The sequence below is a fragment of the Phasianus colchicus genome, chromosome 9 (assembly GCF_987193195.1).
Source record: "Phasianus colchicus chromosome 9, bPhaCol1.hap1.1, whole genome shotgun sequence".
NCBI lineage: Eukaryota > Metazoa > Chordata > Aves > Galliformes > Phasianidae > Phasianus > Phasianus colchicus.
The window spans coordinates 15,103,096-15,119,539 of record NC_143444.1 but is presented as its reverse complement, the minus strand read 5'-3'; the positions used below and the strand labels follow the sequence as shown (position 1 = coordinate 15,119,539).

At 40.6% G+C, this 16,444-nt stretch overlaps 1 long non-coding RNA gene across 1 annotated transcript; it reads right to left on the bottom strand.

The window, feature by feature from the left end:
* Nucleotides 1–9,821: 9,821 nt before the first annotated feature.
* LOC149916837 (uncharacterized) lies at nt 9,822–16,444 on the bottom strand. The gene is made up of 3 exons (XR_016469001.1): nt 16,311–16,444; nt 16,128–16,216; nt 9,822–9,896 (listed from the first exon to the last, which is right to left on the bottom strand). It is a non-coding gene; the product is annotated as an uncharacterized LOC149916837 (long non-coding RNA).

The window sequence follows — 16,444 nt, the reverse complement described above, 5'->3', positions numbered from 1 at the left end:
TAAGTACGTTCCAAAGGCAGTAAATGCTGTCACAAAGCATTCAGCTGCCCCACTATTTCAGAACTCACAATGACTTAACCTTGCTGAATTCTGACTTCAGAACTGCCTTTGCCTCCCAAGCCAACTGCATGAGCCTTTCAGTGCTGGCTGCTAAAATACTATCAGAACAATAAACATCGCTATGTATGCCATACAGCATGGGCCATCTGAAGAGCTGTTTGTTTGTTTGTTTTAAAAACAGGGATTGTCTCTGCAATTTTATGTGAAGTCAGAAATCAAACTAATACATTTTTTTTTCCTTAATAGTTGATTTTAAACGAACATGAAACCTGATGGGAAACAGTCAATGCAGAAGTAACTCCCTGCTGAAATGCGGCAGCAATAGAAGAGATAGTGACACGCTATTTCAAGCAGAAGGCTATCGAAACTGACACTAAATATGATGCAGAATTTGACTAATACAAGGTGAAATTTGACACAAACATCAAACCAGGGGGATTTTCAAAGTTGTGTGAGCATTGCAAATTATGCTAGGAGTACTTAGTTCTTAGTGTGGATATTTGTAAGACTGTTGCACCACAGCTGGGTTCTGGCAGCCCTGCTTTCCTGCTCATTTTCAGCTTCTGTAAATCCCAGTGATTACGAGCTACTTGGTAAAGCTACCTTCTTACCTCTCAATTGGCTGCTGTGGAGACAGATATTCCAAGTTAAATTTCATGTTGCTTAAAAGTCATCCTCTTTTTTGCTTTGTTCTAAGGTCAACAGACTTAAAAGAAGGCTTCAGACAACCAGAGTGAAGGAAAGCAAAGCCCCAAGCTGAGCTGTACAGCTTCAATGCCTCCTGCCCAGGCAGGGCCCTTGGCTCCAGTGGTTCTATTACTGACCTCATGGAGATGGCAGAGGAGGCATGGCTGGACCTTGACAACTTTTCATAGCTCCTTTAGAAGGAGAATGGTTGTAATTTCCAGAACAGTTGGAAATTCTCAATATTGCAGTGAATTTCTGGAAAAGTGAAGTGGTTTTTCAATGTATCCACTTAAAACGTACAAAAGCACATTCCACCCTTCTCCCAGTAATGGGCATCAAAACTGGAGGGGACAGCCAAGGACTGGGGTTTGGCTGGCTGTGTCTGTGGGCTTGGGTTAGGCTCACTGTGTGGTTTGAGACCCTACTATTACACTCTGCTCTTTCAGAGACTTTTCTTCCTTGAAAAACAAAACCAAAGTTGTAAATATATTCAGAGTAAAGAACCAAACCATTTCATATTATAATTTTATACTTGCATTCCTATGAGTGTATGTATATTTATGCCTTTGTTAGTATTTTATCTCGCCATCACTTAGAGATTCTAAAGAAGAAATTGTCATGACTTTCTCCACAAGTATTTCTGTATGGAGCAGTGTAGTGAGATGTAGGACTTCAGGCAGAGAAAGAATATTCTTCACTGATCACTGAATGCATACAAAATGCATCTGAAAACAGGATGAGCTTCATAGTTTTCAAATCAGATCTCCGAAGATTATTCCCAGTAAGAGCTGTTAGATGAAACTGCCCCATTGCTGCTTTATGTCTGCTGCTTTAAATTAACACTTAGAAAAAATATGCATTGCAGCGCCATCTCATTAATGTTTGAGTAACAGAACACAGTTTTTAAGCTGGCCTATGTACAGAATTTCAAGAACAAAAGAAATCACTTGAAGAGTTGAAGAAATCAGCCGTATGCGCTGAATTCCAGCTCTTCAGAAGGACAAGTGGTGGTAAGAACATTGTCTTCTATTTAAAGCAACAAGACCTGATCCTCCATAACACCCTGGTAATTAAACAGTCTCTAACTTCACCAGTAGAAACCTGAACAGAAAGAAGTGCCTGGTTCAAGGTCACAACAGCAGGGCAAGGAATTGAGCCTCATGACTTTAGATTGCAAGCAAGGTATTTAGAGCGATAATTTCTTCTTTCCTCTCAGCTAAAAACATCTATGCACAATATGAAATCATAGCATCATAAGTGGCAGGGCCACCTTTCTGCCTTTTACAGCATGGAAAGCTTCTAACTTCCTTTTTCTGATTCCTAAGTCACGTATAAATACTACAATCAAATTTTAAAATAAAAATATGAAGTTGTCTTTACAAAAGAAAATCTGTATTTTTTTTAACTAGTTTTTATCCTCTACAAATTTCCCCTGTGAAGAATGGAAAGGGCATTAAAAACAATCACCAATTATTCTAAACCTCACATGGTATAGATTATTTAACAAAATCACACTGCTTCTATCAATAACAAGAACTGTTCTGAAGAACAGTACAGAAAGAACATACAGCTCTCATGCTGTTGGTTGCAGATCACTGTGTCCCACCACTTCTCAGAAGGTACCCACATCGCTTTACCTCTGCATCACTCTGAGAAAAAGATGACAATCATATGTTTGCTACTCGGGCATCTCACACTGTCTGCTTCCCCAACGATACAAAACTGAAGACAAGCACATTTCACACGTGAGCTTCATGCTCTACAAGGATTGAAAGGTCAAAGGGTAGCAGGCAAAAGCTATTTGCCACTCAGTTCTAATTTCCCTCATAAATTATTAAGCCATCCCTTTCGCATTTCCATCTTTGATAGTCTTGTGGTATGAAGTGTAAGTCAATGGATAAGATAATTGCAATAAGCAGAAGTGATATTTAATGCACTGGACACTTTCAATAGCAAAGTAGTTCTAATTAGTGTTTCTAACTGATGTGACAGCAGTTTACAGAGCGCCAAAATAGTTCCTCATTTGTCAAGTGGGTCTGAAGCTTATGGCAGCTTTCTGATCATCTCCCTTGCCGCAGGACCTGAAAGCACCTTCAAAAAGCTTTCTCTCATTGATCTTTAGTCAGATGCTGACTGAAAGGCACACAGCTTTGCCAGAAAGAAGATAGATGCTGCACCAGCATGAAAATGTCACTTGCTTAATGAAAAAGAGTATCTGCTCAGAACCTCTCTGTATGCATGTATATGCACACACATGCACATACACAAGCCCAACAATGCTATGCAGAGGCAGTTTTATTAAGCAGATGAATACACGTGAAGTGCTGAGTAAACCTGTCACATCACTTCATATATGGCAGCATGCACACATCTATATATACACTATGCATGCACAGAGATGATCATACAGCCCATGACTGAAATGCAGAGATTTTAAAACGCCCATTAAGCTCTTCCCTCTAGTCTTTTCATTGAGTATTCGGGACACAATGCAGGCAAACTTCACCATTAGTTTCAAAATGTCAAAATTTACTTTCCTTGTTTATGATTTTTCTTCTAATATATTGATAGTTCAGCAATCCTGCTGTTCTCTAAGGGCTGAGGGAGTAAATGATGGTGTGTCAGATAAAGAGCAAGTATTTGCCAAGTAGTGTCAAGAAAGTTCAGAACAGTTTTCCCTTTGTTATACTCATTTTATAGCCATCATTAAAAAACTAAATATTGTGATTCATTATGGGATAAACTATGACAATTTCCCGTGCATTTTAGATAACACTCAAAAGCATTTACAAGAGTGAAGAAAGAGGGACTTCCAAAAATTCTTCACAAATCTTCTGCAAAGCAGATCTTTCAAAGGCCACCCTTCTACTAAAATAGGTGCACCAGATACTAGGAGCTGGGCTGATGCAGTACAGCTACAGTTGTTTTTGACAGCACAGTGAACAAACATACTGGAGCTAGAAGTAGCTCTGATACAAGCACGGTACAGAAGGAAAAGACTCTCCCATCTGAAGAAGAGATCATTGCCTCTCTGAGTACTACCTACCCCTGCAAATATTCAGTAGGTTGTAAATACGTGCTTTGACCAGGTGTACTAGCACAACCATTTCAGATCAACCGTCAAGGCAGATGCAGATAATTCTTTCCCCTTGCAGGAGACCACAGCTCATAAAAACATGGAAGGCAATGTCACTTAGTGCAGCACAGGCAATTAGGAGCATAGAAGGGACTGGGTCAGAACATGAGTTAGGAATAATAGAGTGAGCACTAATTGAAGAAGTTTTTTTATTAGCACTTGCACATCAAATTAGTCAGATGGCTCAGGCACCCACAGTGCAGCAGCAGAGAGCTATGTGCTCTCCTGCTGCCCCCTTCCTCCTCATGCTTTCTGGGCCCAGGCTCTCTTCCAGTTCCTGTCTGTGTCAGCCCAGTCACATTTCAAAGCAGGCGATGAATCTGCCTAGCTAATAAAAGTAATAAGAGTACCTTAAAAAAAAAAGCTATCTGGAATTCATTACTGTGCCAAATTCAAATGGCTGAAGCCTTATAACTTCAGTCTGGCTGCTCTTCAGTGTAAGGGAGGCAAGGCACATGCAGGGCCACAGGGTGGCATGACCTACCCCAAGCTCTGCACACACCATGATGATTAGAGATGAAACCAGCAGCACCTGGATGAGGGACACCTAACAAAGTGATTATCTCCACCAACAAGCCACAAACCTGGTTTGAAACAAGTAGGTGCAGAAACAGTTTTTAACCTCCATCACAACACAGGTGCTTCAGAGGCAAGAGAGTGGTAGGGGAGCCTGTGGTTACTAAGCAAGGATTTGCATTTGCCCTGATTTGCTTTAATTTTAGGTGTTTTCATGTTGTCTTTCATGGGAGGCAGTAGATATTAGTGGCCCTTCCTTCCTTTGAAATTATCATATTGATTCTATGAAGGATCCAGAATGTCAAGCAACATTGTTTAGATTAAAAACAAACTGCCAGGAAATTTGCTTTTGTAATACAAGTGTGCTTTCTGCTGCTGCTTCTGATATTTGTGTCTTTAAAAAGCAGACAGCAAGCGATGGAGGAGAGGCTGCTTCACAAAATCCAGTTCTTGTTTGTCATTTCCCAAAGAATATTATCACAGGACAGAAGCAGCCAAAGCATCATTGTTTTACCATGGTTTAGGATATTGTTTTGGACAGAGACCCAAATGTCATGAAGGGACAAACAAGCTCTGCTGTATATGAAGTTGCATTTTCTATTATTTAAAAAGTTATCTTCCCATTAATTGTCTCAGACCCCTGCTATTTCACCATTATCTTCCCAGTCCCTTTCTGCCTTGTTTTCCCTGTATTTTAGGAATTCGTTCTTTTACCAGTTGATCCAGTTATTGACTTTTGCTCTGATCCTATTTTATGTTGTCCCAGTGAGCCTCCCTCCTCTTTTATCAGCTGAGGCCCTATATTTTCACGCTAATTTCTCACTAAACAATAGCTCTCCAATTTCTTTTGTAACTCTAGATCTGTTGTGAATATTAATAGCTTCTTTCAAGTTCCAGATTTGTGGGAGAGAGCACTAGTGTTTGATCTCTGGTTTTTCTTGAATATACTTGTACTTCTGCAATGAGGGCTTGGATCTCTTTTATGTTTTCCTACCAGATCCCTCACTTCATTTCTGTCTTTCTGTTTTATTGCAGAGATGGAAGCTGTCGTGGACCTTTAAGCATTTTTCCTTATTAAGCAAGCCTCCTCACACCAGCACAGTCTGTGGTGATTTCTGCCCTCATTGCAGACTATTTCTGTACACTCCCTAAAGGCATCAAGCCATTCAGGTAGTAGCATGTAATTTGTTTTGTACTGTGGAATTCCTGCCATGCCTATATGTATTTAGACCACAGGCAAACCAATAAAGTTGTCATAGAAACAAAGCATTTCATGAATAAATCAATTCATAATAAACTTGTAAACTTTGAAGAACCTGCTGTGCTTTAACAACACATCTATTATATACACGCTAATCACGTTTGTAATGAGCAATGTACATATACTACTCATGTCCATTTGTTTTGTCCTGTTGAGCATCTTATAAATATTCTTTAACACTTTCTTGTGTTGTGCATGTCTCCACAGTATGGAAGGATAGAATTGGATGCTTGCATAATAACATAGCAGCAGGAATTTTTCTATTTCTTTTTTGATGTGTGAGGTGGAGGTTCAGTAAACTCTGAAAGCTTTTTTTTTTTAAACAAGGCAGTAAGGATTGAAAGTATCAGTGCAGTAATTCTTTTTCTTGGCACAGACAACTTAGTAGGACTTCATTCCCTGTTCACGTAATTAGAAAGAAAGCCCAGAGACAACAGGAGCCTGATAAAAAGCAGCCCAGCCATGGAGGAGCTTGAAATCAGGCTGGATAAGGCCCTGGGCAGCCTGATCTGCTGAGTGGCAACCAGCCCATGGCAAAGGCTTGGGGCCTGATGATCTTCAACATCCCTTCCAGCTCAAGCCATTCTGTGATTCTACAATACCATTTCAGAACGCAGCATCACAGAAGTAACACTCATTATTAGTTAGCACTCAAGCAGGATAATTTCCAGCTGATAGAAACATGTGATTAAAACATCATCCCACACAAGGACAGCTTTATGTGTTCGGTCAACATGGGGGCCCAGGGGCCACCACATGTCCCTCTCTAGCACCATTCTTCCCACACTTGCACAGCAAGGGGCAAGCTGAATCTCATTGTAAAGTGTTGTCTGCATCCCCCAAAGGGCAACACCAGTGGAAATACAGGAATAGCAAACCTGTCCTAAGCACCTGTCCCATAAAGTGTGTCAAAAAAAATCAACTCATAACAGCATACATTAAATTATGGGGATCAACCAGATGTAAGGCAGTTTCAGTCTACTGATACCAATAATTAAACACTAACTTATAGGCCAACATCCCTTTATAAGCCATTAATGTGGTTGCTCAAAGCTGGTATTTGTAGTCAACAGTATAGACCTGTCTATACATCCATATCACTTCAAGGTGCCATTCTGAAACAGCAATCTGAACAAATTGAAGGAACGTTTTATAACTGCAGGTTTAGAATGGTCTTTTCCTTGCAATAAACTGTTTTAGTGCTGTTTGGCATGTTTCAAATGTTCATTGCTTGCCTGGCAGTTAAGAAAACACCAAGCACTTACTTTATTATAGTCTGGGACATTCACTAGTTAACCAAGAACAGAAAAAGAAAACTCTGCAAAACATTTAGTGGTCCACTGCTCCGCAGAACTCTCCCCATTCACAACAAGGCTACAACAAAAAACCAGCTCCCAGACCCCAGCTGCATGCTGGATTACTTTTGTAGAAAAGAGCTCCATCAGCGCAGCTCAGGAACACACTGTAGAAAGCAAAACCAGAAAGCAAAAATCATCTGCCTCTGAACGCACAATGCCTTGTTTCAACTACATATTGTGCAGATATGTTACTTCTGTAGAACAATACATTATCCAGTAATTAGGTTCATTTATGGAATCAAATCAAGGCTGTCTACATTTCTGCTGGGTAATGTTCTTCACAAACAATCCTCTCTCCTGGCTCCTCTGATTATTTTATGATTCCTCTTGCTTCTTGTCAGTACAGATTAAAGGTAACACATACTGCTGGGAACAAACAATTTTCCAGTGGTAGCATTTTGTTTTCCTTAATAATTAACAAGTGCCGCTGACTAACCTTCCAGTATAAAATGTGTACCTTATAGAAAGGGAGCGGACACAGGTTAGGACAGCTCACTTGGGATATCAAAATAAGAAGTGTGATTAAAGCATTAAAGATTTAGAGGCTGACATTAAGGGATGAAAGGTGGAATTACTGTAAATATAAAACTGTTCAGCGTTAAATGGTATGTGTTGCACTTGAAACAGTCTTTCAAAGTGCTAACATTTCAGCATTAATTATTAATAGAAACTGGCAGCTCATTTTTAATTTGAGCCTAATGACAAGGTTCCTTAAAAGATAAATACAACACATGGGCCCAGAGGGTTTGTGGATCTTTTTGAAAGGCTCTAGGTTGTCTCGGCCTTCATCTACAAAAATCGTTATTTTTTAACATGCTTTCCTCAGAAGTTAAAAATCCCACAACAGCAAAAATCAACCAGCAGCCCATACTGTCAGTCCAGCAAGGCATGGAGAAGATCCCAGGATACACCCCAGCCTCTGCTCTTCCTTCCACGAGTCAGGAGCTCTAGAAAGAAGCTATCCCTCCTTCGGAGAGCTGCCTTAATCAGAAGGCAAACACTGTGTTCATCCACTGCTAATCACCTCATGTTTTGTTTTGAGGGCAAACAGCCATTTCCTTTTCTCATTTGTCATCTTTGCAAGTTGTCACCAAAACAATGAGTTATATGACCCAGTTCTGATCCCACCTCAGCTGCATCTTATAGGAGTGAAGTCACTACAGCTAGGAACCCCAGAGAAGACATGCACTTCCAGTGCACTGCCCTGGAGTCAGGATGGCTGGAAGCACCTTTGCTAAAAACTGCTGTTACTGTATTTCCTTCACTGCTCAAAAGGAATTTTGAAGTGTCAGTGATCAATAAACAAAACATTAGTTGTTTCTTCTAATGAAGCATATATGCCTAAATTCTTCAACGCAAAAAAAGACACGTAAGAAACAGAACAAAGTATATTAGATAACATTTGTATTATATAGAGTTATATTCCACTTTTTTTGTTAATAGGAACATTTGTAGTAAGATCTCAGATGCTTCTTGGGGACATTAGAAATCTGCTCAGAGTGTGAAGCTCTAAATAACCAGCCAGAATGAGGGTCAAGCTTATCTCATTAGTTTTGGCAGGTGTAAAGGCTCATGAGTGACAGTGTACTTTTCCTTCCAGCCATGCAAACGATTTGCAGCAGAGACTAAGTGAAGATATATGGCCATTGCTTTCCTAGTGGGGAAGCAAAAGATAGGAAAGAAATTGGATGGGGCAAGGAAGGGGAAAACAAAATGAAGAGCACCCTCTGTAGCAGGATATCATCAAGAAAAACGTTCAGAAGTAAGAAAACAGAAGGAATGCAATGATGGTTTATCTGCTTTTACCAACACATCCAGAATTCCTCAGGGGGGCTGGAAAGAAATAAAGCAGTTTGCAAGCTGGGCTTTCACCATGCTCAGCCCTGTCATACAGCATGACGGGAATTAACTTGTGTCTATGAAAAAACAATACTTGGCACAGAAGGGCACTGAGGCCACAAGGCTGTTAAATTTAAGGGCATTCAGTGGAGAAAAACACTTGTACCCTGATTTAATTCACCCATCAGCATAAATGGAGAGGAAATGAGAATAATACAAGAAGGAAGCAAGAGAAATTGTTTGAAAAACCACCAAGATTTCACCAGAAAGTCAGTTGATGTAATCTTTCTGGGCTTGGCTTTTTGGTTTACCTAGTGCTTTTGCCCTGCATTAAAGGCATTTGTGTGGGAAGTGACACTTAAGGAGTGTCACTTAAAGAGTACCAAAGGTGTAAGATGGTTTCTGGGGAAAACCTAAGGCTAAAATTAGCTAAAATACTTTAAACTTCACTTCTGGTATGCTTGGTATGTGTGTTCACACAGTTCTTACTTGGCACATGCACCCCTTCAATAACTGATAGGTCAATGAATCAGATGCTTCTCCCCATTAGTAGAAACCTAATTCTACCTACTCATGGTAGTGCTTAGATACAGTGTGCCTGGAGTAATTTGTAATTTGGAAAGTTAACATCAGAGGTTTTTACGTTTTAGATAAAATGCTCCTGTGGATGATCTCACCCAACAAAGCACACATGTGCTTAGCAAGAGCTAAGAAAATTACAGCAGATTATATACAAAATAAAATTCCTAAATTCACTCCAACAAACAACTTAAAGCAATCTATTTTTCCAGGCATTTCTTAGTACTGCTTGCAATTTAGGAGTTGTTAAACAAGTATGAAGTATGCCTGATGAAACATAGCTATACAGAAGTCAAGGGCTTTTTCAAAAAAAAATTGTATAACAAAAGATTAACTTTTAGAAATATACATAGCAATATTTTTACAAAGTATATCAAGAAACGAACAGAAAACATGATGGTATGCTGTTTCATTGCACATTTCCTTGCAGTCTTGAAGAGACTCGGACAGCACATCTTTCCTAGGAGAAAGGATTGTCCTCATTTGATTCAATTCCAGAAGTGAACAGGCAGTTTGCAATTTCAGAATGAACCACCTAATCTTTACAAAAGGCAGAAACGACAGCTTCAAAGGGCCAGCTCATAAGCACGAAACACTTTTGAAAGTTTGTCTTTTAACACCCAAACAGTTGCTTGAATAAAGTGGTTTCAACACACACCTTGCATGCAACAAGAATATTTAGACTGCAGGCTGCATAATTGTCCTGGTAACATTTTGTCTTGGCTTTGAGAACCTTCCAGGTTCCCATCGTATATTACATATAAGCCAAACCTAAAATGCAGGTTTTCAAAATCCCCAGAAGTACCTTCATATTTAACGGGAACACGCATGTGCCATGTCGTGTATTTGGGCGCTACTCATACTTCAGCATGCAACTGCATATTCACCTGCTAAGGACAGGATTTACATCTGTCTTTTGGCCCCATAACAGATGCACACCACTAAAGGGCCCTAATATACTGCCTACACAGCCTACTCCTGCAGAAAGCACAGACATCCCATCTTTATGACATTTTAAATAAGGGCAGCAAGTGTTGATTTTGCACATCTTACTACATCACAGCCCTGCAACATCCTCTTGAGGGCTTTTAAACTAGCAACTCATACTCTAAGTGATTTGCCTTGCATGCAAACTAGAAAATATCCCACATTTCTCACCCCTCCTGCCTTCAAAACAACCTCAACTGAACTTCTATAGAGGAAAAAAGGTGACTTTGAACAAAAGAGAAATGGCAACTGACTGTCTCAAACCTTAGCTGGAAGAGACTTGAGCTCTTTTCTGGTTTATCCACTGTGCCAAACAGAAGTAGACCAGCAAGCCTCATGTAGTTACAGGGTAATGCCTCATGCTAGGATTTAGAAGGGGCTCTAAGTTCATGGGCAAAAAACCATTTTGATAATAATACACCAATGAAATATGTAAAGTAGTTCCGTAAATACAAAGCACTATTGTGCACAGATTCCATATTGCAGCATTGCTTCCGCATCAGCAGCGAGTTTCCATAAGATGTGAAGTGGCCCCATTATCTATCTCCTTGCTTAGACTGCAGTCCTCACTCAAGGCCAAATCTTCAGCCTGTACAGACCCAGACTATATCACTTAATGCTACTGGAGCTTTTCTGCTGCGCTGTAAACAGATTTGGCTTTTGCAGCTCTGGTGTACGCGATAGCTGTTTTCAGTACACGATGCTTTATGGAGACAACATAATGCAGACAACTCCCTGCTCTTTGAAAGGCAGACATCTCCTACCATCTGACTCTAAAAATTTATGTACCTTAGGGAACCCAACAGAAATGGCAGCAGAAACCTTTTTATTTCATTTTGTTAAGATTAGATTAGAAGGTATGCATTTTGAAGTGGAGCACAAAGGCTGTAATAGTGGGAGTTTCAGAGGCTCTGCCAAGGAGGGAGAACTGCATTTGAGGCACTCAGCAGTAGGTTATGTAAATCTCTAGGAAGTAGCGAGACATGGAGATGAAATCAAGCAGAAGACAGCTGTGAACCCTGAGGACAAGCAGGGAGCAGCACAAGGAAACAACCTGGGAGGAAGGCAAGAAACTGAGTACCAGTCCCTAGTGCTGAAGGGCAAGGGGATGTCAAGGCGGAGCTTTCTGGAGACAGTTGATGCTGAAGATCTAAAGATTTGGTGTGGAATAAAGAACTGTCAAATAGGGACAGCAGGTTAAATCACATACAAGAATTTAGTAGGGAAATAAATGGTCCTGCAAGCCACAGGAATCAATAAAATAGTTTAAAAAGAAAGATGCTACTTATAGCAATGCTGACAAACAAAATTGGATGGGACAGTGAAAACCAAGACAGTTCAGTAAATAAATAAAAGACCTACTATATAGGAGCTAAATACAAGATCTGTATAAAGATGTAGTATGCATTTCCAAGGGATGGGAAGATGAGATCTGTCAGCATAAACAGGCAGAGCTCACCAAAAGAGAAGGATCCCCTTCCAGTCACTGAACCAGCCCCAGTGACACCTTCAGACACTGCAAGGCTTCTGGTGGAGTCCCCAGCATATTGTTGCATGCATCACAAGCACAGGCATACAAGGCTAACAATGGTCCTCCCAAACCTTAAGTGTCCATAAATAGCATGTGCAGTAGGTGATAGAATGGGAGGAAAAACATTCGTATTGACCTTCATCCATTACTGATAGATGTTCCATAAAGAATAAAATGAGGCTTATTGTGTAATTGTCATCTAACACAATGATTTACTGAGCAATACAGCAAAGCTTACCATGTAACTTCATTGTTGTACTCCCTGATTTACCATGAATACAGCAGAGCTTATCACGATGTAACTGTTCTGTGGGAAAAAGTTGGCACCAGCTTGGGGTAGGGTTTCACAGACCATTAATGACTGACAGGTTCATTTCAAATGAGTTATAAAAGAGTTCACTGCACAAAATTATCATGCCTGTGTGATATTCAGATATTTTTACTTTATGGCTGTGTAAACATTCCTTGCTATCAAGAAACTACCAAACAAGCACATATATTATAGGACTGAACTGGTTTACATTTCTCTTGTATTTCATACATTATTTTTCATAATCAGCCTCCATGTTTTCACAGTCTGTATATGAAAATGGAAACACCTCCCCTTTCCTTCAAATTGGACTGGATATGTATAACACTCCAACCCTATTATGAAACGTTAAATGCTCTCAGCTTAGATAAATATATTCACAAAAACCATACATTTGCAATTCTGGAGGTTAAGACGTCTGTAACAGACAAAGTAGATCCCAGATAAGAGTCCTAAAGCCCAGAACAGAAGGTAGACACCACTTAACTGTTCACCTATTTTTCCTTTCCTCAGTTGATCTTAGCAGTGTTGCACATGATACTTGGACCAGCATGATAAAGCCCTGGTCTCCACTAAATTCCTGTCCCTGAGGGGTTCTGCCAACAGACTTGAAGCCAGGTATTGACAACTGCCAGTGAGAGGGAAGATCCCATCAGATGAGTGGCTCTCTTTGGTAAGAAAGTACAAAAAATGGACAGAGGAGAAGATCGCTTGAGTTAAGTTGTGTTGAATGTTAAAAATGCAGAACTGAAAAGATTATCCAGCAGCTACTGTGAGTGCACCCCATCCACTGCCAGGCCTTGCCTACAGAACCAGGAAAAAGGATAACACTTGAAGTAGTCTGCAGGAGTCAACAGCTACTCAGTGTGCTTGTAAATACCAAATTCACCTTCCCTTCATCATCAGTAACAAAGGGCTTCACACAAGATAAGTTCTTCATCTAATTCAGCCACACTACAAATTCTATATTCTGTGGAGGAAAATTTCATGTTGCTTTCACCTTGCAAATGTGAGAAAACAAAATATCAGAAAGGTACCTGATGACCAGTTTACTTCTAAAACTTGTGCACAACATTTTACAGCATGATTATTGGGTCTCTATCTGTTGTTCAGATAGACAGATGCCAAGACCTCGGTTCACTCTGGGGAACTGGGTCAGACTGGTCACAGGCTCTAATATCCTGAGTGCACACAGCACTGCTAGGATGCCCAGCTGGGATCCAGGAACCAGGGCTGGCTTCCCTGAAAAGCAATGGGCAACCCACTGAACATGAACCAAACACTGAGCCAACTGCACTCCAACACCCTGCTCAGTGCAGATACAAAAGGTTACTGGCCCAGTCCTGAGTTAATACCTGGTCCTTTTCCCACTACAATGACATGCAACCTGGTCTGAGCTTGGCAGCAGAAGTTGTAGCTGAAAATGGCAGCTTGTGCTCATCATTGGATGTTAAGAAAAAATTTATTCTCTGAAAGAGAGGTGGTGCATTGGCACAAGCTGCCCATGGAGACAGTGGAGTCACTGTCCCTGGAAGTGTTCAAGAACCGTATAGATATGGTACACAGGGACATGGTTAGTGGGCACTGCTGGTGATAGGTGGGTTAGGTGATCTTGGAGATCTTTTCCAACCTTAGTGATTCTATGTTTTTTTTGTTTTTTAATCTCCAGCAACTTGCATCCTGTCCTCAATTTAAGGCAGCCTCTTAAGTACCCACAGTGATTAGGCAGTATGAGGAGAGGCACAGCAAAAGAAACTATATGCACAGAGGTTTTCACACAACCCCTAGACAATGGAAGCAAGTAAATTTGCTTTAAAAACAAGTTAAATCTGCTACAAAGGTGTTTCCAGACTTGTACATGCCAGCAACACACATGCTTCAGCTCAGGCATGTGACAAACTGTTCTACAAACCAGAAACAAGGAAGAGCACATCAATGCATGCTGCAAGTCCTTCCACAGTCCATCGCCCACCAGCTTCCTCATCTGCTGACATGATTCACTGCTATTTTGCCACAGGACTGTCTGACCTATTAAAAATGTATCTGGACACACAGCTGTACCCTGTGATGTAGTTAACTTCAGTTCATCAGATTGATTTAGGGAAAGGAATACGCTTATCTGGGAAGCTAAGAACTACACAGTAGGGAAGAAACAGCTGGCAAGCCTTAAAGACAAAGAGGAGGCTCTCTTCAGACTTTTCTTGTATAATTTATGCTGTAGACATTTTACTCTGTCTAATTGCCCCATTTCAATTTAAGGTCAGTTAATCAATGACTTCTGCATAACAGAGATGAGCCCTGGATGCAGAACAAATGCATAAATTTGCTGTGCCTTTTTGCAGGCTCTACTTACACTGCTTTATCTTCTGCATTTGCTTTCTGGAGTTGAGATTTCTTCTCTTTTGACTCATCCCCAGCAAACACCCACACTCTCCCTCTTTTGAGTCACTGTTTCTGTATTTTTAAATCATGATTACACTTCTGTAAAATGTAGATTTCTGAAGTACCTCGCCATTGCTTTTTACTATGATTGTTTTATTATCCTGCTATTTTTATTTGGAAAGTCTGTTTCTCAAGCCTACCCGGGTGGTAAGATCCCAGATGTATCATGAAACAAACGTTGACTTTTTGCCTACCTTCTAAGTCTTGTTTTCATGCTTTTCTTTCCCTCACACAGTACACGCAACAGAACTTTTAAAGTAAGAATATATTAATCCATGTGCCTGGAAGAACCCACAGATTTTTGAATTTGCTAGACTAATCTGTGTAGAGCAGCTGGAAACAACAACATTTAAAGATTATGTCAATTAATCCCCACATGTAAAGGGTCTCACTTAGCAGGTACTCCAAGCTACAGCTTTGTAGGATGAGGCCTGTATTATTCCACTTTTACACCGACACTACATTTGAACAACATCAAAACCCCCTTGTAGATGTCCTGATGGAAGAAGCTGCACTACCTCACATGGACAGACTCCCCCCACCTCAGCTCTGCCCTATAAGAATCTGGTGAGAGAGTTTCCTATAGTTCAGGAAGTCAGAACTTTAGAGTAACAGTATTTGGAAAGTCCATCAGAAAAAGAGTTTAAGTGACTGAACAGGGTCACTGAAATCAATAGGCAGTTTTCCCCTAACTTCCTCTAGAGGCTAGATTAAATTCAGGATTGCAGTTATCCTAACAGGGACACCACAGAATATAGGAGGAAAGATGACATCATCAACCACATTTCTTCCACACATTGGAAAAGAACTCAATAAGGTGTTTTTTCCTCCCTTTTTTTTTTTTTTTTTTTAATATGGTCTACAGATTCCAGTTGCTCTGCTTAGTGTCTGAAAGAGTGCCATAGGTTGTGCAAAAGCTGATATTAATTGAGAAGAGGTATTTTAGGGACTCCTAGCCAATCCATTCTGCTAAAAATCACTGAAGTGATTCTCCTGAACTTCCTAGGATTTAGATCAACTTATTACCCTGTACACAGTATCGAAAAGAGCAAACAACTGAAGCAAAACAACCAGCTTTTTCTCAGCTCCCAAATAATCTTATGTCCTCATTTCTGATGTAGACTCCAAGGATTTATCAAAAGTTTCTCATGACTGATTAGAAACCAAAGATATATTTGGGCATTGGAGCAGAAGAGAAATGGCAGCTTCAGGGAAGGCACACAGTCAGATGGCAGCTCCCATCCCCACGGGTGGAAAAGGAGCTTTGGCTCACCAAAACTGACTTTGGCATAATAGACACCCTGAGATATTAAACTCAGCACCTATAAGTGTTCAGCACAAAATATAAAAATACAGACAGGGCAGGTCCTTTGCAGTTAAGAACATGTTTAACAGAGTAATTTACCTTAGCTAATCCATACCTTATCCCAGCAGGACGGAGAAGCAGGAACTGAGAGCACCACCAAGGTAGATCCATCCCATAGTAACAAGCCAGGAAAGCAGTGCAGCTCTGGGGATAGAGCCAGCATCAACCACAAGCCCCAGTTATTAGAACAACTCACAGGGTGGCACAGGTCTGAAGTCAAGATAGGTGGTCAACCCACCATGCAAGATCAGGATGAGAGATAATCCACAGACTGCCAGACATGCCCACAGTGAAAGGGCAGCTCTGCAGCTCGGTCAGGAGATCTATGAACAAGCCAGGGTCTATAGGCAACTACAGCTGTAACCAAGCAGA